The sequence below is a fragment of the Pelobates fuscus genome, chromosome 10, assembly GCF_036172605.1.
Source record: "Pelobates fuscus isolate aPelFus1 chromosome 10, aPelFus1.pri, whole genome shotgun sequence".
NCBI lineage: Eukaryota > Metazoa > Chordata > Amphibia > Anura > Pelobatidae > Pelobates > Pelobates fuscus.
The window spans coordinates 73,098,008-73,121,433 of record NC_086326.1 but is presented as its reverse complement, the minus strand read 5'-3'; positions in this window follow the sequence as shown (position 1 = coordinate 73,121,433).

Sequence of the window (23,426 nt, the reverse complement as noted above, 5' to 3'; positions counted from 1 at the left end):
CTAAATCCCCTTACAATAAACAAATGTCACTTGCAATGGTTATTACATTTAATTTGCTGCATGCACACCATGTTTCCAAGCTGCAACACAGAAACGCAATGGAAAATGAGTCATTTAAATCTGTGTGTAATCATTTTGACCCATGTTAGATATATCGTGATAGTGGCCTTCAATCTATCAATTTTATTCACAGAAATAGTGTTCATTAGATATCTTATCTTCAATTTGAATAAGAAAATGCTGTTTGTTACTCTTATCCAGAGCTGTTTCCGCACACTTTGCACCTTTTTCTTGTGTAAAAGAACTATATGTGAATGTATCACACTGGTGCAGGAAGTTTTGAGAAACTGTGGGCTGGTCATAGTGGTTTTAGTCGGAAATCTTTTGTATATGAGGAACCTGTACGTATTACTATAAATCTCATTCTGAAGACGAAGGGAGCTGATCCTACATACATATAATGGGACTTTACTTAATGGCCATGTCTCAGATACTCTTCATTTTCCTTTTTATGGGAACAATTACACAAGGTAACATTATTTAATTGCTGAATACTGATTACAAAATATTACTTTAAAAATTAAATGTAACTCACTTGTAAATGTTTGTGCTGCTTATTTAAGTATAGAAATAGAATATTCTTATACCAGGTTAGTTGATTGTTATATTAGAGAACCCATGAGATAGATATAGATAGATAGATAGATAGATAGATAGATAGATAGATAATTTAAATAAGTGTTATTTGTTATCTGTAGTCCTTTGGAAATATATGTGCGTGTGTGCGTGTGTGCGTGTGTGCGTGCTTGCGTGTGAGTGTGTGTATATGAGCATCTAACAAAAAAAAATAGTAATTTTGCAAAAAAAAGGTATCTGTGTAAAGAACGGAAATATGATTCATTATATGATGCAGCTATAGAATTATTGCAGGCATTTTCTCATGAACAAGTAGTGCAATGTTCATATACTTTTTATATATTGTATATGCTTCTTTGTACAGAACAAAATATAAAAAAAAACTAAAAAACTTATTTATAAAGTGATTTACCAGGAAGAACACATTGAGAGTTAATATTTAAGGCTCAGTAAGTAAATATATACAATCGAGCTAAATAAAATGCAAGATTTTTATTCCAATTAAACGTTTCATTTAAATAAGGATTTCCAAATAATACTCATGTCTCTAACGGTCCTATGGTGACCAAACCTTTGACTAAAAATGCCTGAGTATTAGATAGATGGAACAAAGACATGGGTGTAAGAAGCAGAGGTGATGGGGGGATTAATGTTTCCCCCCCCCCCCAAAAAAAAAAATAATAATCCAGTGGCACCGATGAGAGGAGTTAGCATATTTTAAAGGTGCTTCTCCACATTGTTTTCTAAAACTATTAGATTTCAACATTTTAACAAGACAGTGGAAAAATCTGTAGATAAATACATTTATTGAATAATTACATTTTTTTTTTTTAGAAGTTAAATATTTATGAACATAATAAAAGGTGAGGTCAGGTAGCCCAAACGGGTCCATAACCCATTTTATTAATAACCTCGCCGGTGATAGTCTATGATTTTACCCAGAGAAAATCTAGAAAATGATTTGGTTTAGTTCCGAAATTGATGAGTAAAGAGAGTCCATACCATGCAAATAGTAGAGTATTTTATGGAGGGGAGAAAAGGATGCTGGCAGTACAGAATATAGAAATGGGTGATTTATATCCCCAGACCAGTTGATTTTAATCAGAAGCTTATTTAGTAGAAATGGCTTAAATCGGGCAAGTCCGATTTCTTTTCTTTTTTTTTTTTAAATACATTTTAAAAGATGACATGTAACAGTTACACAGAAAATTTAGCTTAACCCCTTCACTACCAAGTGGTCTTGGAAGGAAAAAAACACCCCCACAATCTGAGTGTTTTGGGTGTCCTGGAAGGTGACATTTACTTGTATTTTTTGTTTCAGTAGAATAGAAATAAGTGGGGGGCGAGTGTGGCAGGGTGAGAGTATGGTCGGTGACTATGATTGTCAGAGTGCGTTGGAGAGTACATTGCGTGCGTTGGAGAGTACATTGCCAGCTTCCCCACACATTTCAGCTTGTTTTCTTTATATTATTGTTATTATTATTATTGGTATTTATATAGCGCTAACTTATTCCGCAGCATTTTACAATATTATGAAAGGGGGAAATTTAACAATACATGAGACCTTTACAAAATGATACAGAAACAATAGGTAGATTTGGACCCTGCTCAAATCAAACAGGCTTACAGTCATATAATTATATATATATATATTTAGCTGAGTCTCTACAAATCAAACTCTCTGAATGCCCCTCTCTGATCTTGGACAAGGAGGGCGAATCTCAGGGAGCTGCTCCTAGCCGGAGTTGTAGCCTGCATAGAGAGCAGCGCAGGGCCCTGTTGGGAGATCTGCGCAGCTGTAGGGGGGGGCGATCAGCAAACCTGCTGCTAAAATAATGGCTCCGCTCCTCCTCGCAGATGTTGCAATAAACAGATTTAATTTAAAATAGTTTAGCTCATGTATTTTAATATTTTAGAATTCCTTGTTAAAAACATACATTTTGCTTAAACAAACAAACGAACCAGAAAAAAACAACCAAAAAGCCGTTTTGGCTAGCAGTAATCTATGATACCATCTTAAAGTGGTGACCCTATGGTGACTTCGCCTCTTGGTGTGCAGTGGAGGTAAGATAAGCATACTTGATGTTGTCCTCTGTGTGTGCCACCATCTTTTTTCTTCAGCGATTGGTGTTTCGTCTGTCTGGTGTTTTCGTCTATCAGCCAATGGATGTGTACTATTACAATATTCTAATAAACTATATAGTAATAATATAAATAAATTTAGTTTGAGTGATGCAACCGTCTTGTGTTATTATGTGCTAGGTTTGTTAGAAACAACATACACCCTGGGGATAAAAAAGGGGAAAAGAAAGAGAAAAGGTTTAATTGTTTCCGTCTGAGTCCAGATTGTTATAAGAAAGACATTATCAAAATACTGAAATATTTGGAGTCAAATAACAAGATTCAGCTCAGCTACATTGAGCTATGTTTTTGAGTCCGATCTGAAATGCCAACTCTTACATAATTCAGACCTCTTCCACTTCCTACCCTCAGTCTTTCAAAACCAGAGGATGGCTGGCTTCCTATTACGTAGGAATTAACCCCTACATAACCATTTGCTTTAGTACAGAAATAGGTTGTCTACAAGATATTCAAATTAGGGCACTAGGAAAGGGAAACTACCTGTTTCCGGCAATGGAACCAATGGGTTTCATTGACCAAATGGAAGTCCCTGCTGATGAATAGGTCACTAGGGGACCCGGCAGCCAAGAACATACTGAACATGTAGTGGTTTCCAAAGGTCAGAAACCAGTCAGGTAAAGGGACGCTGTAGTTATAGTCTTAATTATTTACACATTTTCTTACCAGTTTTCGAGACTCCCTTGGCTCTGCTGCACGTGATGTCATCATGGTGATACCATTATAACGCAATGGAAGTCCTGATTTGTTAGGGGATAGACAGCCCCAAAAATACAAAAGTTCTTGTTTAGAAAAGCCTTAGTTGTGATTGAGCCTACTAAGCTTGACATTCATGTTGGAGACCTGGTTTTCACTCAAAAACATTTTCTGACTTTGGGGGTTTCACTAGTAAAACTGTGCGTGGCATTTGATTTTGAAAGCTGAATAGGAGCAAGGATTCCACACGTCAGTTGGACATTTTAAACACGACTCTCAACTGTTAATATATTATCTGGTATCATAACGATCAAGATTGGCTCTCAAGTTGCAAGTGGCTTATCAGCTTGAGTTTATATTTTATAGAATCTTCAAGTTTTTAGGGGGGAAGAGTGAAATGTGACAGCTTCGCAGTGTGATAACTAAAACTACTATCTGATAACGACACTTAGCAATCTCCCCAGTTTGTGGAAAGCAGATAAAGAGCAGTTAGTTACATGAGATTAGAAATTAAAATACATGGGCTTAAAGGGGCAGTGTAAAGTATTAGAAGAAAATATATTTTGATTAGTTAAAAAATGCTGATTTATTTTTTTTAAAGTATTTTTCTTCCTAAATTGTGTAATACGACTATGTGTCTTTGGAATTTTTTTTAATAGGCTAAGGTTCAGGCACCGAGTATGTAACGCAGGATTTTTTGAGGGGGATGAGTTGTTCACTAAATGTACAATCACGTCATGTATAATCATAGGGAAATAATAAAGAAATGACCATTAGCTTTTTTATTTCCTTATATTTGGTGTGTAATGGAAATATAGACTGGTAGAGGATGTTTTCAAAAATATAGTTCAACATCATCAATAACAATCTGGAATTCTGATTCCTGCATTCTTGTATATTACATTCGAGTAATAGCAAGCTAATGTTGACTATTAGATTAGATTATTAATTTCAATTTATCTTTCTACTTATTCTAATGTATAATCCAGTTGAGTAAATTTAATTTTGCATTATCATAGTCACTAACAGAGCGACCCACAAACTGAAGCTATTTTCTCTATTTGGCAAGTTATCTAATTGATAATAATTACTGCCCCAATGAAAGGCTATGAATTGGAGATTTCACAAAGAGCCTACAAAACGTCCAAAAAAATCTTCTCAACTTTAATGTTGAAACTACCACCAAGTTACCTTTATTGAATACATAATTAAGTGTTTGTAAAATCTATGTAGTTGCTATACTGGCCTTAGTCGTTTTGTTAGTGTTGCATTATATAGAACAGCATGTATAGATGGACATTCTTCCTGAGATGTATGGACATTCTATCGGTGACTCCAACCCTTTTACATTTATGTAGCACATTTTGGAACAGAATACTTAACATAACCCCAACTGTTTATAATTAGAACTAAACAAACTACCTGAAAACCTGATTAACCATGCACCTGGAAAATATAACCATATGACTTGATACAGCAATCAAGGTGGATATAAGTAAACATGCTGAGTTTAGTATCTGGAAACCTTACAGATCAAACCAGAGTGCTGCTAACCACAGCTTGTGCTATTATAAAAATAGCGCTGTACTACAAGAAGCACATTTAAGAAATTTTAGGGGAGGTTTGTAAAGTGTAACATCACCTCCTCCCCACACACACTCAGGCATCATTCCTGTGATATCACCAACACACACACCTACTCAGTTACTCTGTCACATCACAACCTCCCACACACACTTAGACATAATGTCACAGTCACCCCACACACTACCTCTTCACACACATTCACCATGTCACATCACCCCTCACATACAGTCACCATGTCACAATCAGTCACCATGCCATAGACACCCAACATACTAACCCCTCACACATAGTCACCATGTCAAAGTCAGTCCCCCGTACTATCCCCTCGCACACAGTCGCCATGTCACAGTCACCCCCACACTTACATCTCATACACAGTCACTATGTCAAAATCACTCCCCACACTTACCCTTCACACACAGTCACATTGCCAAAGTCACCCTGTCACACTCATTCTGTCACAATCACCTTACCACAGACACACACTCTGAGGCACATACATGCTACACAATGCCAGACATACACACATGTACCAACTTTGATTGTGTGACTATAACTGTATACAGACGGTGTGTCTGTGTGTCTCTGTACATCATTGTGTTTGTATTTGTGTATATCAGAGTGTGTATTTGTTTGCATGGATGGTGTGTATATATGTGCATGTATTAAAACGTATATATGCATGCGTGTATCAGTGTGTATTTGTGTGTGTGTGTACCCAAAGTGGTACAATAAACAAAGTATGGAGAGACTAATTAACAGAAAGCATAACCATCTGGGTGCTAATCCTCACTGGTATTCCCTCAAATACCCATATAAATAGTAATCTAACAAGAAAGAGAATGCACACCAAAAAAAGCCACAATAGTCACTTAACCTGGTTTAATAAGCCAATATCAGATTCAGGCAAAAACAAACAATTATAATTAAAGTGACAAAATTAGGCACAAAAAATAAATTAAAAAAATCAATGATAATTACCAAAAGTTTTCACAAGCCTAATAGGGCAGAAACAGGACACAAAAAGTAACCCCCCAACGTTTCGGCACCTCCTGGTTGCCTTGATAAGCAGCACTCTGGTTTGATCTGTAAGGTTTCCAGATACTAAACTCAGCATGTTTACTTATATCCACCTTGATTGCTGTATCAAGTCATATGGTTATATTTTCCAGGTGCCGAAACGTTGGGGGGTTACTTTTTGTGTCCTGTTTCTGCCCTATTAGGCTTGTGAAACCTTTTGGTAATTATCATTGATTTTTTTTATTTATTTTTTGTGCCTAATTTTGTCACTTTAATTATAATTGTTTGTTTTTGCCTGTATCTGATATTGGCTTATTAAACCAGGTTAAGTGACTATTGTGGCTTTTTTTGGTGTACCCAAAGTGGAAACATGGCTGCAATGTGAGGCTGATATTACATTATTATATGGGTCAGGGTAATGTGGCAACATATACAATATACAAAGGGATATAAATAAAAAATCCTATAAATATATGTTTTCCGGGGCGGAGCCAGCAGCCAACCTGAGCAGACGTGTTTCAGCAGAGCTCCGCCGAAACGAGCATGAAATCAGCATTATATTTACTTACAATACGCTGAGTTCAGCCTACACCAGGTCAAAACGAGATGGGGAAGAGATCCAAGCAGCAGGGAACCCCAAGACCGACAGGGGCCCGAGACATCGGAGACCTTCTCCTCCGGCCCACACAGGCCTCAAACTACACCGCGCCAAAAAAAAACATGGCGACGCGGCCTCTGCCTCCTCCGAGGAACAAGTGCTGGACGAACTGGACGAGTTCCCGAGTGCAGGAGGACTACACCTTCCTTCCTCCGACGAGGACAGTGAGCTACCCTCCACAAAAGGCGATATCAAAGCCCTGCTCCGCAACCTCCGCATGTTGTTTGCCGCAGATGTAGCTACACTGCGTGAAGAGATACAGGCAGTGGAAGGGCGCGTCAAGACCGCTGAAGGGGACACAAAAGGCCTGGCTGCCCGATGCGTGCAACTGGAAGCCCAAAACACGGAGCTCCAGCGCTGCCAGTCTCAGGTCGCCGCTCGCCTAGACGCATTGGAAGACCGTCACAGGAGCAGGAACGTGAAAATCCGGGGCATCCCGGAGACTGTGGTCTCGAGCGACCTAATTCAATACATCGGGAGAATGCTTACCTCCCTGCTCCCACCACAACAAGCACGTCAGGCAGAAATAGATGGAGCGTACCGCATCCCAAGAGCCACCAAAGCTCCAGCGGATAGCCCACGAGATGTAATACTACAGCTGAGAACTCGGACAGCACAACAGACCTTCATGACAGCAGTGAGAAGCAAAGACAACCACCCATTTGACAATGCCACCTTGTCCTTCTATCAGGACCTGTCTAAGCCCACACTGCTGTGGAGAAACCGTCTCAAGCCACTCACAGCCACACTCCGCCAACACTCCATCCCGTATCGCTGGGCATTCCCCAGGAGCCTGATCATAACCCATGGGGGGGCAACAACCCGTCTGATAGACGCAGCGGAAATGGACTCGGTGCTGATCGCACTGGGACTACCGACAAACCAGGTGAATACTACCCAAATCCCGAACCAACGGCCCCCACACACTTGGGACATGGCCAAAGTGCAATCATTTACACCATCCGGGGCCCCCACTTCGTCCCTCACTGCATTCAGAGCGCAGAGAGCCGGCCGTCCCACAACGGACACTTGAGACCGGGGAGGGACAAGGAAGAATAAGCCAAAGGACTGCCCGAACATACTACCGCCAAGTTCCTAGTTTTCACCTGTGATTTCTACTGTATTATCCCATTTTAATCTTCATTACTGCCGACATTACTTACAAGACTATACATCTGAAGTTCAGCTAGCAACGGACGGTGGGAAGCCACAAGCTCTGACAGAGGGACTGAAACAAGCTTCCCTAGCCCCAACACACACACCGACTTTATATTGCAAGGAGAAGTTCAAAGCTATGTCCCACAGTCGGAATCCGGAATGTTATTTGTAGACGTTAGAAAACTGTGTAGGTTATATGTGTAGACACGTTCTGGGAGCGGGTTCTAAAACTGGAGAAGGCACCATAGCTACCAAATGTGCATCACTTGAAAGGATTTTCGCCCAGAATTGCACTTTACATGTTTTTTCCAACAAGTGAATTTTCCTTTACTAAGCGGACTTTCAATCTCACACTAACACTGTTGTTAGTATATTAAGGCACCATTTTGTCTGTGATTTTTTTGTTTTGTTTGTTTTTACTTTCGTGTTTAGGAACCGCATTAATAGCGATACGTCATAAGACACTAGACATCGCAATATTTGACAGGTTTGATATCCGCTTATGTAACGTCATGTGCCAAAGTTCCGTAGGCAGTTAGATACATATTTTCATACTTTTAACAAATATGTTGTGTAATTCGTAGAACATGTATAGATCTTAGCTGCAGACAGCAGAGAGAGCTTCGAAAATGGCCAAAGTGTACAAAGAAGCAGCCTCCTTACTCGGCTGATAGCACTTATACCAATAATTCCGTTACTCAGCCCTCCCATTGGCTGCTCACTATCCTTACTGATTAAACGACTACAAGGACAGGAACGTGAAGGGCATCACCAACACAAGACCCAAGCCTAACCACATTAAAGCGGGTATACACCTGCCTCCCTACGACAATAGCGACCCTCTCAAGAGCATGCAACACGAAAGAGCCCACATCCCACACAACGCTGTGCCTCTCCACTGTCGAAACTCTATTACTTAATTACTCCTACTTTATTTCATTATAAACCTAAAAAGTGCCGCCTCCTCACATGCCATGCCAAACTCGACTTGTCCATAATAATTACGCCACTTACAACCCCTGAGGTGACTGGACAGGTTAAATGTTACCCACACTATTAATCCATCCTTTTACTGCAACCTTGCAATTGTGCCGCCTATTGACAAAGTATTTTAATGGCCCACCCATCACTCTCACCCGGTTTGCCCCCGGACAAAAGAGTTACCCCAGTGACCTGTTGCCCGCCCTGTGAGTCTCTTTGCTCAGCCTTCAGCCTTTGGGCCACACAAGGAACACGGACAATAAAGGACCACACTTACACTTAACCGCAATTTTAGTGGACATTACGCTTTACCTTTCACATTAGTTTTACACTCTATTTAAGCGCTATCTAGCATGTTATAAAACTATTTTACTTGATAAAGTTAAATCACTCCCATTAATCTATGCAATGCATTCTACTATGCTTACAATGTTTAATATGTTATACCACATAAAGCAATGTTTCTCAACCTGTTAATGCATAAATATCTAAAAATGTACCGATTACAATGCCACAATATTGAAATGTTTTGTAAACGCGAGTAGATGCTGATGTGGCTCTACACGCCTGTGATTATCATATGCACAAGAAAAATAAAGAATTAAAAAAAATATATATATATGTTTTCCTATCTGTAATTGCATTAACTGGTAAATTATTTTTTTTTAAGTTTTTCTGTGCAGACAAAATGTTTTTATTTCCATTTAATCATACACTATATAGGCAGATTCTGGGGGTGTTTTTTCTGCAAACCGCTCGGTAGTGAAGGTGTTAACACAAAAGGCTCCCTCTCTAGGTGAAAGCGACAAACATTAGAGGTAGTCTCCCTCTTATTTTTTTTTTGTAAATATTTTTGTATTCGATTTTCATCAGAAGAAAAGGTACAGTATTGGGACTTGCAGGTCCCTCAAGATTCAACATATAGTCTAAGTAGGAGTATAGTGATTGTCATTTGGAGACTCGCAGGACTCAGTATGCTGTTGAATAAAACATAGAGAAAGGGTCCCACAAATTTATGTAAATTTTATTAATCTGTTGCAGACCCCCAAAATTACAGCATTTTAACACAAATTATATAGTATAATAATGCCTTACATGCATAAAAACATATAGGAAAATAATAATAAACACACTGTACAGTAAATGAATTGAAAATGCAACTTCACTTTACCTGTAATGATGAAAGATGATGGCGTAAGTGGAAAGGAGAAGAGATATTATTGTTTGAATGGGGATACGCAAGTGTTCTTCTGGCATTTAAAATGTGTCTAAAGTGTGTCTAATTGAACATGTTTGTGGCATGATTTGTTCTGGTACCGAAGATAGTTTGCGTACCGAGACATTTTTTTACTCTAAATTTTTTTTAGATTTCCGAATTGTTTGAGAACGGGACCGTTCGAGTTCCGAGTTTCCACTGTACTCATTATCATGTGTGTGTGTCTATACAACATTTTTTGTATTCTTTAGACTTTTCATGAGGAACACTTGTATGTATACAGTATACGTTTGTTTGTATTCCTGTTAAAACCAAAGACATTAGCATTGATAAAGGGCTCTCTGCCCGAAACGTCTGCATTTTGTATTTTGTCCTTCCAATAAATATGGTAGCACCTGGGTGTTCACTTTAAATACCAGTTGAGCATGATTTCATTTTTTATTTCTTGAAATAGAATACCGTATATATTTATTTTAAAGCTATATAAAATTAAATATTGCAATTTGCAAGATTAGGGGGGTGAAATATATTGCTAAATGTGTGATAATATTTGCATAAACCCTCACACACTTCCTTAACTAATTGTTAACATTTTACAGGTTTACCTGTGCAGAATGAAGGAGTCAGATGTGGAACAGGTGAAAGTTCAGTAAACTGTGTTGAAGAAGGGCCCTCTAATGACATAGCTTCAGAAAATGTCAACAATATTTTCTCATCAAGGTAAAAACCATAAGTCATATATATGAATATATTATGTAGGACCTGTATTTTCAGGACTCCAACTGTACCCACAAACATGCATCTATATATACATTTGTGAAGAGCATTATAGTTAATATTTGACTTGGACCTCACCATTTCATTTCGGGATCTTGGACTAAATGCATAACTAGGACCATACCATTCCATTTACAGACCAGTTGTTCTTAATGAGAGGAACCATACCAATCCATTTGGGTCTAGTCTGGATATAATGTGTGAGTAGGACTATACCACAAAATTCAGAGTCTGGTATGAAATTACGACATTAACAGGACCATATTATTAAATTTAGGATCTAGAAGGACTTAATATATGACTAGGACTATACCATTGTTTTGCTAGCTTCTTGTAGGAGACTTAATAGCCACATATAGTCATGAGAACCACCACAGCTTTATATAGTGGTTCTGGGGCATTTGCCTATTCCGCGGGTGTCTGCAGTGTAAATGCTGCCTTTTCTGAAGAAAGGCAGTGTTGGCACTGCAGCCTACTCCACCACTAATGGCTAGCACTTAAACAGCCACTTGAGGGACATCCTAGATGACGTCCTTCAATTTTTGAAGGACTTTTTTGCAGGACTTATGTTCAACTTCTCCCATCTCTGCATGGAGATTCTGAACACTCCCTACAGGGATGAATAGTGAAGCATTCGATTGGCTTGGCAATAGGGAAGCGTTGCATTGACTGAGATGATTGAGATTGATGATTTCATCCAAGGAGTCAGAACTGGCAGGTTGGATACCAGGGCACTGCAGAATATATGATGAGTAAAATCATTTTCTTAACCCTTTTGGGCAGCTCTATAATCTAACTGGTGAGGAGGACACTTTAATATTTGGAATACATTTTTTTTTATTCCTAAAGGTATAGTTTTTTTTTAAATGCATGATATGGGCTATACCATTCCATTTAGTGTCAAGTATGGACTTAATGCACAGCTTGGACCATAACATCCAGTTTTGAAGATCTTGTATGGGGCTTAAAGGCTGATTGTCTATTAAAGAAATAGAATCTGTGTCTTTGTTTTTGTTTAGATCATCTATTTTTTTTACCAAAGTATATTGAAACGTTTCATAAAATTTCTTCCCTACCACTTTCAAACTCCATCTTGCTGATCCATGTGCCGTGTTGATCAGCTATCCAACCATATCTTGATTGAATTCTGCCCATCTGTAGCTCCTGCGCAGGGCAGTGATGTAATCAGTCATCGCCCTGTGTTCTCAGCAGGCTAGATTGCCAGAACCAATTAAATTTGTCTTGATATATACCCTTCGAATTTTTGTATATGTTTTAGAACTTACTTAATCACATCATATATGGACTGTTACCTAGTCGTCTTTTTTGGCCTTACTTTTTTCTAAAAATCTTCAAAATTGATTAGTAAAAAAATAAATAAATTTGATGCCGTTTTCTCATTACACAATGAATTGTGTTCAATTGAAAATGGAAAATTTGCACCTTAGCTGCCTATTTGGAAAAATAAATGAATCTCCAACTCATCTATATTTACATCTATTTTAGCCTTAATTATGCCCTTCAGTTTTCATCTCACCATTATTCAATATTTAAAGAATAAACATTAATGTGCTTGACGAAATGAAGAGTGAAAGGAGTGTAGTCAAACTTACTTACTGGGAAAAGCACACTGTAATTGACCTATGATTTGCTTCTAATTGGGTATTCTATGACTTTGCACAATTTAGCACATAGTAATGCTGGACAAATTCATATATGTGCGTTTAATGCTAGAGTGTCCCTAGTGCTGTTTAGGTTACTGCCTCCACCCCTGCCGAACCTCAAATAAAAATAAAAATAGTTAAATCTTTCATTCAGCAGCATCTTACTTGGAAACCAGAGTAATCCTAATGTACCTTTCCTGGTTAAATACTTTGTTATTAATATGTTTGTCTCCTCCTTTTTGTGAGGACATCCAGACGGATGATCTCCAGAAATCAAAAGCTTCTCCATAGAGAATCATAGAGGGTTCTACTGTGTAATAAATAGGGAGCTTTAACTACTTTTACCATCACTGAAAGCAAAGGCTGTAAATATTGGAAATATATATTAGGGAGCACTCTCTACACTAAACTGATATATATATATATATAAACAATGAACAAAAAGCCTTGCACTCCTACCAAAAAGGGATTAGAACCCGGTGCTTGATTGCACAATAAACATAAAGCCAAAAAAATAATCAGCACTCCCAGGATTTGTAAATAAGCAAAAGAATACTTTACTCCATAGTCAACGTTTCAGCTCCTCTTGGGAGCTTTCATCAGGACAGCATACAAAAGTATTTTGTATGCTGTCCTGATGAAAGCTCCCAAGAGGAGCTGAAACGTTGACTATGGAGTAAAGTATTCTTTTGCTTATTTACAAATCCTGGGAGTGCTGATTATTTTTTGGCTATATATATATATATATAAATATATATATATATGGAACACACACACATATATATATATATATATATATATATATATATATATATATATATGGAACATTTCTTGAAATTTGGTCAACAATTTATTTTTTATATGGAATGTTTTTTGACTATATCCACCAAATAACGTCGGCTAAACACAAAGATAAATACGTTCTATTTTTATGAGTTGTGAATGAATGTATACTGCATGTTTCATGGACGTAAAGTTTTAACAGCTAATATTCCTTGATTGGTATATGTTTAGAATGAGAAGATCCGTGTCAATCTCAGAGATGGATACATATTCTGTTGAAGAATCTGGGTCAGGGACTGATAGATCATCAGGTGTGGAGTCTTCTTCTGATGAAAAGTCTGGTTCTGGATACGATAGTTCTAGTGAAGATAATGGTTCTGGATACGACTCATCAATGCCTGAAGAATATGTTACCGAAAATGAATTTGTTTCAGAAGACTCTGTATATAAGATTAGGGATCACGAGGAAAATTTCAACGCTGAAGTGGAAGAGGAAGACTTCATTCTCTAAGGGCATCAATCTTTTATATTAACTTCTGAAATAATTTTCTTTGTATGTATCGCTGTAGCATCTGCTTTTATATTCCTAGCCGGAGAATGAAAACGTAAAGTGCTCAAGATAATTTTGCTTATTTTATTTGTGAAGCAGTATGTCATTTTGTGCTTTATTTATCATTTTGTCTTTTTTTTTTTAATCTAGCAATGCTTAATAGCTTGAGCCAAACAAAGCAAAATATTTCATTGAAATTTAAAATGTATAATTTGATGTGAAAATACACCAGAAAAATTACATTAAAATATTGGAAAGCTAATGCTTTAATAAAAAAATTAAATAAAAAATGTATATATGTTTCTGCTATAAGTGGTTACAAATGCTGCATGCTTGGGTGAGGGGTGGGTTGGCTCTTATTTGATCTAATGATTGTTATTTGGATCCACAGGATAGACCATGAGACATTATATAGGCCTCAATGTAATTCTTTTAGATAAGTGTTTCGAATTATCACAATCTGTTAAAAGAAAACAACAATCTTTTCAAATTATATATATATAGAAGTCAACATTACGGTCTGGGGATTTTTGTATATAAATCATTTGAAAACTTTTTTTCTAATGATTCGTGATCATTTGAAAAGCTTATGCAAAATAATTAAATTGAGGCCTCTCTCCGCTCTCTCCAGCTGAGTGATATAACATCAGAAGTACATTACTCCTTTCACAAAATGTAGAAGCCATTTAGCGCATAATAACTTTCAGATTGTAAGGAAATGAAAGTTAAATACCCAAGTTTTAAAGGGGAACTGCCACGTCTCTAGAATTAGCACAATGAAAAAACAACAGTTAAAATCACCTATAGGTTGTTTACCTATTTTCATGAGATGCTCTGCTTTATTATAAATTTATATTAACGGCTTAGTAAATTACACCAAAATCCAGTTCAGACAAGGCAAAGCCAGGACATACATGGCACATAAGGATGAGTAATAAAAAGATTTTAAAATTTCTTCTGTGTATATGTTTATTCTGTCTGTTAGGTACAAAGGACAGCGGTTATAATGAATAAACATAGCATTCTACATTTTTACCCATAATAACGCAAAATGCACAATGACAAGCTCACACGCGACTTTTTTTTCCCGAAAGGAAATCTTAACAAATTGCATCATGAAGGCCATGACGCTATCAAATCAAGTACATGGGCTACAAGATCAGAAGAAGCGCCCATCAGGAATGAACTAGTACAATTGTTAAATCCATTGTTAAGAAAATAAATATATGTCAAGAAAAACACATTTACGCAAATGCAGTTATTAGATAAGGAAGGATCCAAGAAGCCAAGAAATTGAGACTGAGCAGGAGAGATCCAAGCTAAGATTTGGAAAACTTCCCATGAGAAAATTATATAAACGGGGACAAACAGGGGATAAGAAAGCTGAAAAACCTTTATGAGATCCTGTTTAGAGTTTGCAGACAGATATGTAGAAGATGCCGAACATTTGCGGAAAAGGTGCCATCACCTTCATAATCATAATTGAACACACAAAATGCCGTGTGTGGTGGGAAGCCAACCATGCTCATCGTTCTTGATGATTTAGTTTGATGGTAGCATCTTATTGTGGTCATCAGGCAAGGCTTTGAAACTAGTCAGGATTGAGGGATTGGACCAAAGGCAGGAGAATTTTAGATGAAAAATCCGTCTGCAAGATAGAAAAAAACAAATCCACTGTAGATCAGTATTATGTGCATAAATAAAATGTAGTACCAATTGTGGCGTGTACCTTATTTATAGAGAGACGCATTCACAGGTTACACTACTGCTTAGAAGTTAATGAGAGAAAAAAACATACTTTCAAAAAAGAACCCCTCAATCCACTTGAATAAGCAAATGAATTATACCTTTATTCATGTACATGACAAGGCTATTACACACAGGGGGAGCACTGGATCTAACGCGTTTTGTACCTTAACGAAACTTCACCAGATACAGTGGATCCATGGTGAATCCGTATATTCTGATGAGGTTCGTTTATGGTGGTTTCTGAGTACCAGTTTGGAAAAGCCATGCTGTAGGTAGTGCCTCAGTAAACATGAAAATGTGTCTGTGGATTAAGCAAGTCTCTACAGAATTGTATTTTTGTTGTTCACCGGGTTAATTTAAGTTGATGAACCATGAAATAGAACTGAAACTGTTTCTGTGATTTCCTCGATGTGATTGTTGAGATAACATATGCACTTGCGGTTTCTGATGTTGTATTTTATTTAGTGTTGCTTCGTTGAGCAGCTTGCAGAAGTATAAACAATACAATCACGCTAATTTAAACAGGGAATTTTCCTGAAAAGATACAGACCAAAACAAGATCGAAAACCGCATTGTGCCATAAACGTGTACAGTATACTGCCGAACCCATTGCTTTAATGATGTAGTAATGTGGGTTATAACAGAGTATCCCATGCAGTAGGTCAATAGGGACATAGGATGCGAATCTTCAAGATGTTGTGGACTGTAAATCCTATCACCTGTACAGGGGTGTCCACAGAAGATTTTCGGGGGAGAGGGCATTATCTGAATAAACACTGTCACTCTTACACGGTTATATACTAAAGTCAGAATTCAAATGTAAAATTGTATACAAAAATAGCCAAACTCGCTGCAAAATTACTTGGAGAGATTCCCAATTCATCTACTTTGGCCTTGATGTGAAAATTCACCGTGACTGTTGAATTCCCCCAAATTCTCAATTTAGTATATAACCTTGTAATAGTGCTTGAAGAGGGCGCCACTGAGTAATGATTGAGTAGGTCGATTGGTTTTTATTTTTTAGGCTTGCTGATGACAAGTGGCAGGACTACCTTGGTGGGGGGAATCAGAGCTGGCAGTGAGAGGTTTGCATCTCTGGCGGAGGAGCAGCCGCCAGATGTTCCCAGCTTGCACTCTGACACACTGAGTGCCAAAATGCGAGGGCGGGTTAATGAGGTCTGCATCCGCTGCTAGTGGCCCACTAGACCACCAGGCAGAGATAGGCCCTGCTGGACCACCAGAGAGTATGAGTCCCCCCATTGGACCACCAGAGATCATAACTGCTCTTCCTTGAAGAAACCCAAGCTGGAGGGGGCTACAGAGAGCATGACCACACACATTATATACTGCCACCACACACACATCACATAGAGCCACCACACCACACATACACATTACATACAACTAGTATACTTTACACACATCACATACAACCAGCACACACCACGCACATACACACAGCTTATATTTGTGAGCTGATTTTATGGTAAAGTTATATAAAAGATGGGTGACAGATGTTTGGACAGGGGCCGTGAAGGATGCAATTTCAGTGTTTGCCATAGGTGCTATATTCAGTAGATACACCTCTGATGCTAGCATTTAAATAAAAAAAAGGCAGTATACCAATAAGGTGGTGGGGGAAGGGGGAGGGGGGGGTAACGGACAATAGCCGCATATTGCCCTATGGTGACGACATCCAAGGTTGTATCATTTCAGCACCTCTCAAAACACCCAACATTTAAAAAGTAATGTCACTGGGGACATTTAAAAAAACAAAACTTATCCAGAGATTAAATCTTCAGGTAACAGGGATGAATCAGGTTCCCTGGAATAGTCAGGACTTTGCCAAATCTTGTCCATTGAGACCCTTGCCGGTTTACCATCTATCCTGTTTCTGCACGAGACATAATATGTCCCTTAAGTGTATCTGTGCCATTGGTTCCACAGGTAAGTTACCAAAATACACCCCCTCACCCACAATAAGAACAAAGCGGAAGGAGATATCTGTGTAATACAGAGAGCATCTTTTTCATGTGGAACAACTGACATACAAAACCACATTATACATATATAGAGATGAGTCAGTTTTATTCACACAATGCATTAGGTAAATATAAACTTTTCTTTCCAGTTCTTGAAATCTGGTCAAATTCATATAGAATGATGAATGAGATTTGTATCACTCTGAAATTGATCTGTATTTAAACATAGGAAGGAGATAAGGAATACGGAAAGGGATGACAGAAATAGCTAACGCTACATAACGACCCAATGCAATGATTGAAATATTGTTTGTTTTTTCAGATTTTCTGGATAAAAGTCCGTTTAAATCTTACTGAGTGTATTTGGGATTCTGATTAATGTAACCATGTGCGTAGCTAAGAAAATTGAATGATCCATAAGACTATTTAAAAAACAAAACAAAAAAAAATCATTTATAAACTCCACTGGATATAATACTCCCTACTCAAAATCGACCTGCTTTGGTTTTATTGGGGTAGATTTATCAAAGCAAAACAGATGGTATTTTGGGTGACAATTGGTTTGTAGTTTATTGGTTTTTATAGCGATTAATCATTATTTTGCACTTTGCTCCAGAATAGCACCTGTTTTAGCATTGATAAATCTCCCCTATTATATTTAAAATCTCCAGACTATGGGGTAAATCGATCAAGTCTAAACAAGAGCTATTGTAGGACAAAATGCTAACTATGGAGCAATCACCACGGAAACCATGGAATGCCTCAACAATTAGCACTTTTTGCACTTTTTGCACTCAATATAGCACCTGGCGCGGCATTATAAGTCTCCCCCCTATGTATCCACAACTTCCAAGGTACGGAGATTTTATTCTATGAGATTCCTTCATGCTGCGGACAATTTTTGGCATGTTGGTGCTTGATAAATAAATGTATATTGTAGGAACTATTATTATAACACATTTATTATCAGTAAGTTCTTACATATGCTTGACACAGTAAACAGGAACTGGAGATGTTCATTTGACTCGTGTTGAAATGCGTATGTGTTGATACATTTTTCAGGAAGTGGTAGTTGTTGTAATTATTAGTCAAACCTAACACGCTTAGAGTCATATTACATTAAGAGAAGAAACACACATTTCTATTTTACCCTAAAATGACATTCTAGGCACCAAAACAACTTTGACGTAAAGGAACACTATACTGTTAGGAATACAAACGTACTACTGACACTATAGTTCTGAAGTGGCTGTTTAGGTGACTGTCCCTCTCTTTTTGCAGTAAAAAGGTAATTTTACTCACCTTTTCTCTGACATCGTGACAGCCTTGCACGGCGGGCCCTGCCTGACTCTGCCCTCATTGCTTAGATCATTAATCTTCATGAGATCATAGGAAAACATTGGAAGGATATTGCGCATGTTTGTCAAAACTCCTTGCTGCGCTTATCATCATCTCCTCATAGAGGTGCATTGAATCTCACTAACACTGAAAATGAATGGTTAAATTGCAATCATTTTCAGCACAGTGTATTTACTTCAGAAGTTCATATATTTTGCTCTTTTAATTGAACTTTAATCACACACAAGAGGCTCCTGCAAGCAATCAACAGAGCTAGAGACCTCTCAGATAAGCACACAGTGCAATAAGGGAAGTTAAAAGTTGAAACTTCTTTTCAGGAAGTCTGTAGGGCAAGCATATCAAAATCGCACCCCACAATGAATATCTTTGCTGCCCTGCGAGCCGTTCACATGTTAATTTAGAGTAGGCACCTGCTCTCCCCACATTGCAGGTGCTTACTCTGCCAAAATTTACCAGGCCGGGAAGGAGAGGTCCCTGGCAGTAGCAAGGGAGCTCAGTCTTCCTGCTCCTCACTGCTCCCTCGCACGTGTCCTCTGTAGTGATGCCGTGTGCCGGAATATGACGTCATTCCGGCCCGGCATCACTAAACTGCGCACATGAGGGAGCATTGAGGAGCAGGAAGACTGAGCTCCCTTGCTACTGCCAGGGGTCCAGAGATCCCCACTGGACCCCAGGGGGAGGCCCCACACCAGCTCCCAAAGGTAGGAAGCAATAAGGAAAATGTTGTGAGTGTGTGCAATGTGGAAATGTGTGTGTGTGTGTCTGTCAGTGTGTGTGTGCCTGTCTGTCAGAGAGTGAGTGTGTGTCTGTCAGAGAGTGAGTGGGTGTGTCTGTTAGTAAGTGAGTGTGTTTCTGTCAATGTGTGTGTGTGTCAGTGTGTGTGTGTGTGTCAGTGTGTGTCTGCCTGTCAGACAGTCTGTGTGTCTGTCTGTCAGACAGTGTGTGTGTCTGTCTGTCAGAGAGTGTGTGTGTGTCTGTCAGAGAGTGAGTGTGTGTCTGTTCAAAATAAACCTATGTTTCTATGAAAATGTACGTTTTGGTTTTTTTTTGCGGCCCACGTAAACTTAAACCTTTTTTATTTGGCCGTGCTAGCCTTTGAGTTTGACATGTTTGGTGTAGGAAGACTGTGCGAGTCTCAGTTACGAGAGGTGTGTCTAGACCTGCGTAAAGAAAGTGATTTAACCCCTGAATGGCAGAAACTTGAGCAGGGCGGCTGAATCAACACAAAAACAATACAAAAACTCATAAAAGTAACGGAAAAGCTTTAGAGGCAGATCGGCGGTGGGCCAGGGCCAGCAAGGTGAGTTTTCTACTTATTTAAGTGAGTCACGGGGTCCAGGGGCCTAATATGTATTTTTAACACTATAGGGTCAGTATTACACATTTGTATTCCTGACCCTATAGTGTTCCTTCAACCCCTTCCCACCGGATGACGGACCCGGTCCGTCATGGCGGGGAAACGGTTAATGCTGGATGACGGATCAGGTCCGTCATGCGGTAAAGTTAACCGCAGATCGCCGCGATCGCAGGGTTAATGGTGCTCCGGTCTGCCTCTGTATTAGAGGCAGACTGGGAGCACCCGATCGCGCTGCCCCTGCAGCAGTGATCGCTCTGACAGGCTGTCAGAGCGGGCACATGTGCTGCAGGGACTCACGATCCGCCTTCCTGCGCTTCTGGGTTTAGTGTGAAGGGCAGGGAGACGGCTCAGCAGACGGATTAGCAGTGATTTGACAACATTTTTTTTAAAAAGTTAAAAAAAATCCCACCCCTTTACCCAGTCCTAATAAAAATTAACCCCTTCCCTGCCAGTTGATCACTACCTACAGTGATCAAAATACAGATCACAGTATTATACTGCAATCCGATTTTTTTTTAACCCCTTAGGGTTAACTTTTTTTTAACCCTCATGGGTTCAATTTATTTAATTAATTAATTTCAATATTTTAAAATGATATATTTTGCTAGCTGGGGTGGGAGCTATGGGAAATGGGGGAATTTATAGTTAGTGCTGCTTACTGCTAGTTAGGGGTTAATGGTAAAAAAAAAAAAAAGCTTATACAAATGTTAAATCTGTAAAAAAAAAGTTTAAAAACTAGTTTTAAGTAAAAAAGTTTTAAAAAGTTAAAAAATACATTTAAAAAATGCTCATTACCGGGGGGGGGGGGGCGGAGCTAACCACCGAAGCGACTGGTCGCATAGCCTGAGAGCTCCGAGCTTTACCGGAGAAAAAAGAAGGAAAAACAGAGATATTACCCCCCAAAAGGCAAGCAATCCTGCCCCAAGCTAGCAGCCCCAACACAAATGGGCAGAAAAAGCAAAAAGCCGAAACAAGAGGAACCCCGGCCGGGCTCCAGTATAGGGGACCTATGGCGGCGAGCACGTGGCGCCTTGGAACCCATGGACGCCTACCTCGACGATTTCAACGACTCCGACGAGCAATCCTCAGAGCCCGAAACCGCACACTTACCCACGGCACAAGAGGCAGTGCAACCAAGGGCGCAGCCGGACACGGCTCCGGTCACCAAGGCCGAAATGAGGGAGCTGTTGGCGGAGCTCCGCCGAAATATCCAAACGGATGTAGCTGACATGAGGAAGGACTTACAGGGTCTAACAAAACGCATGACGACCGTGGAACAAGAATCCCTCAATCACTCGAGGGCCGTATCCACGCTCCAACACGAGCTGAAAACATTGCAACAGCAGCACATGAGAGTGCAGCAGAAAATGGCGGCACTAGAGGACTCACGCAGGGCCCAAAATATAAAAATCCGCGGCATAGCGGAGACGATCTCAGACTCTGAACTCCCTCACCTCATGAGACGCCTCGTGAGTAAAATCTTTCAGCCCAAGCAAGCTAAAGGGGTGGGTCTGGATGGCATCTTCAGAATCCCCAAACCACCTACGGCTCCTACTACGGCACCTAGGGATGTCGTTGTAAAATTTCAAAGACGGCAAGACAAGGAAGCGGTCATGGCTGCCATCAGGGGAAGCACACCATACCCCTTTGAGAACATGGCCCTATCACTATTCTCCGACTTGTCCAGAGGAACTATGGCCTGGCGTACAATCATGAGGCCTTTCACCACCCTACTCCGCACCCATAATATTAAATACCGTTGGCGCTCACCACACAAGCTACAAGTGACCCAGGGGGACAAAGTATGCCTCATAGCAGACTTGCAGGAGGCGAAGTCGCAACTCGTGGCCTTGGGCCTTCCACCGGACGCTCTGCAGCAAACGAACATCCCCTCCAGGCCCCATGTCTGGGACCCAGCTAACTCTGAGACTTTCGTCCCAAGAGGTTCACGGACAGTGGCCCCGACCTGAGGACCCTCGTTGAGCCGGCTGAGCCGTTCCAGCCGCTCCCAAATCTACCCCACTGTAGTGGGAAATATGTAATTTCGGTCTTCTCATATGCATTTTATGTTTTCTCCTGTTTACTTTGAGTTTGCTCATGTGTACTTTGTGTTTTCCTATGAAGTTCTGTTTTTTAAGCTGCACTCTTAATCGATACCCTAGCCGTGGTCACGGAGGTTTTCTAAGGCCTAGAATTGAACATACATTTTTCTGGTGCCAGTCTCACCATAGAATATCTGAAACTACATTTAAACTCCTTCGGATGGAGGAAGACATGTCCGGCTGGACCTTTAAATAAGAAATATGCATTGTGGGTCTGTTCACTGACTGGTTGGTCCCTGGTTCCAGCGATATGTCTATCTTAGCACAGTAATAAGTGTGTTTTGCCTAGCTTGGCCCATAATAAAGGACAGGTGCCACCACTTAACAAGGGAAAACAAACAAAAAAGAAAAATTCTATACCCTCGAGCAAGGACTTATAGGCATAACCCAGCCTCCTGGTACCAAGCTGTTTAAAATATATCATAGTTACTGCTTTGATTTGTTTTTCTTATTTATGTTTTGCTAATTATTAGCTATCTGCCTTTCCTTAAATGTACCTAGAGTTAATTTAACCGCCGGCAACGCATCCTAGTCTAGCGACGATAGACCGGCATGTTAATTAAGGGTGACTCCCGTTAGCACCATACTGACTCCAATGCCCAGTATTGTACCAGCCACAAAAATATACTGCTGTTATCCTACCACTGGGCCTGGTAACTCAGAACTACTAGAACAGATCACCCGCACACCCTCCACTAGATAGAACAGATTAAAACAGATATGCTAGCATTGCATGTTAGGCCCTATTTGCAGTAGCATTACCAGTCTAGCCAGTCTGCCCATATGCTCCACCACGTCTTACTGTTAGCAGCGAGAAGGGGCATGTCAGTTTTTGACAGTACTTAATCATTTATTGTGTTATCATTTTTATTTTATTTCATGTTACTCTGCAGTGCATATTAGCGCGTTAACGAAGCATAACATACCCTCATGCACTATGTACTACCCGCTGCATTTACCCAACTAGTTAATTTATCTTTTGAGAACCCTAGACAGCGGGATGTGCTTATCT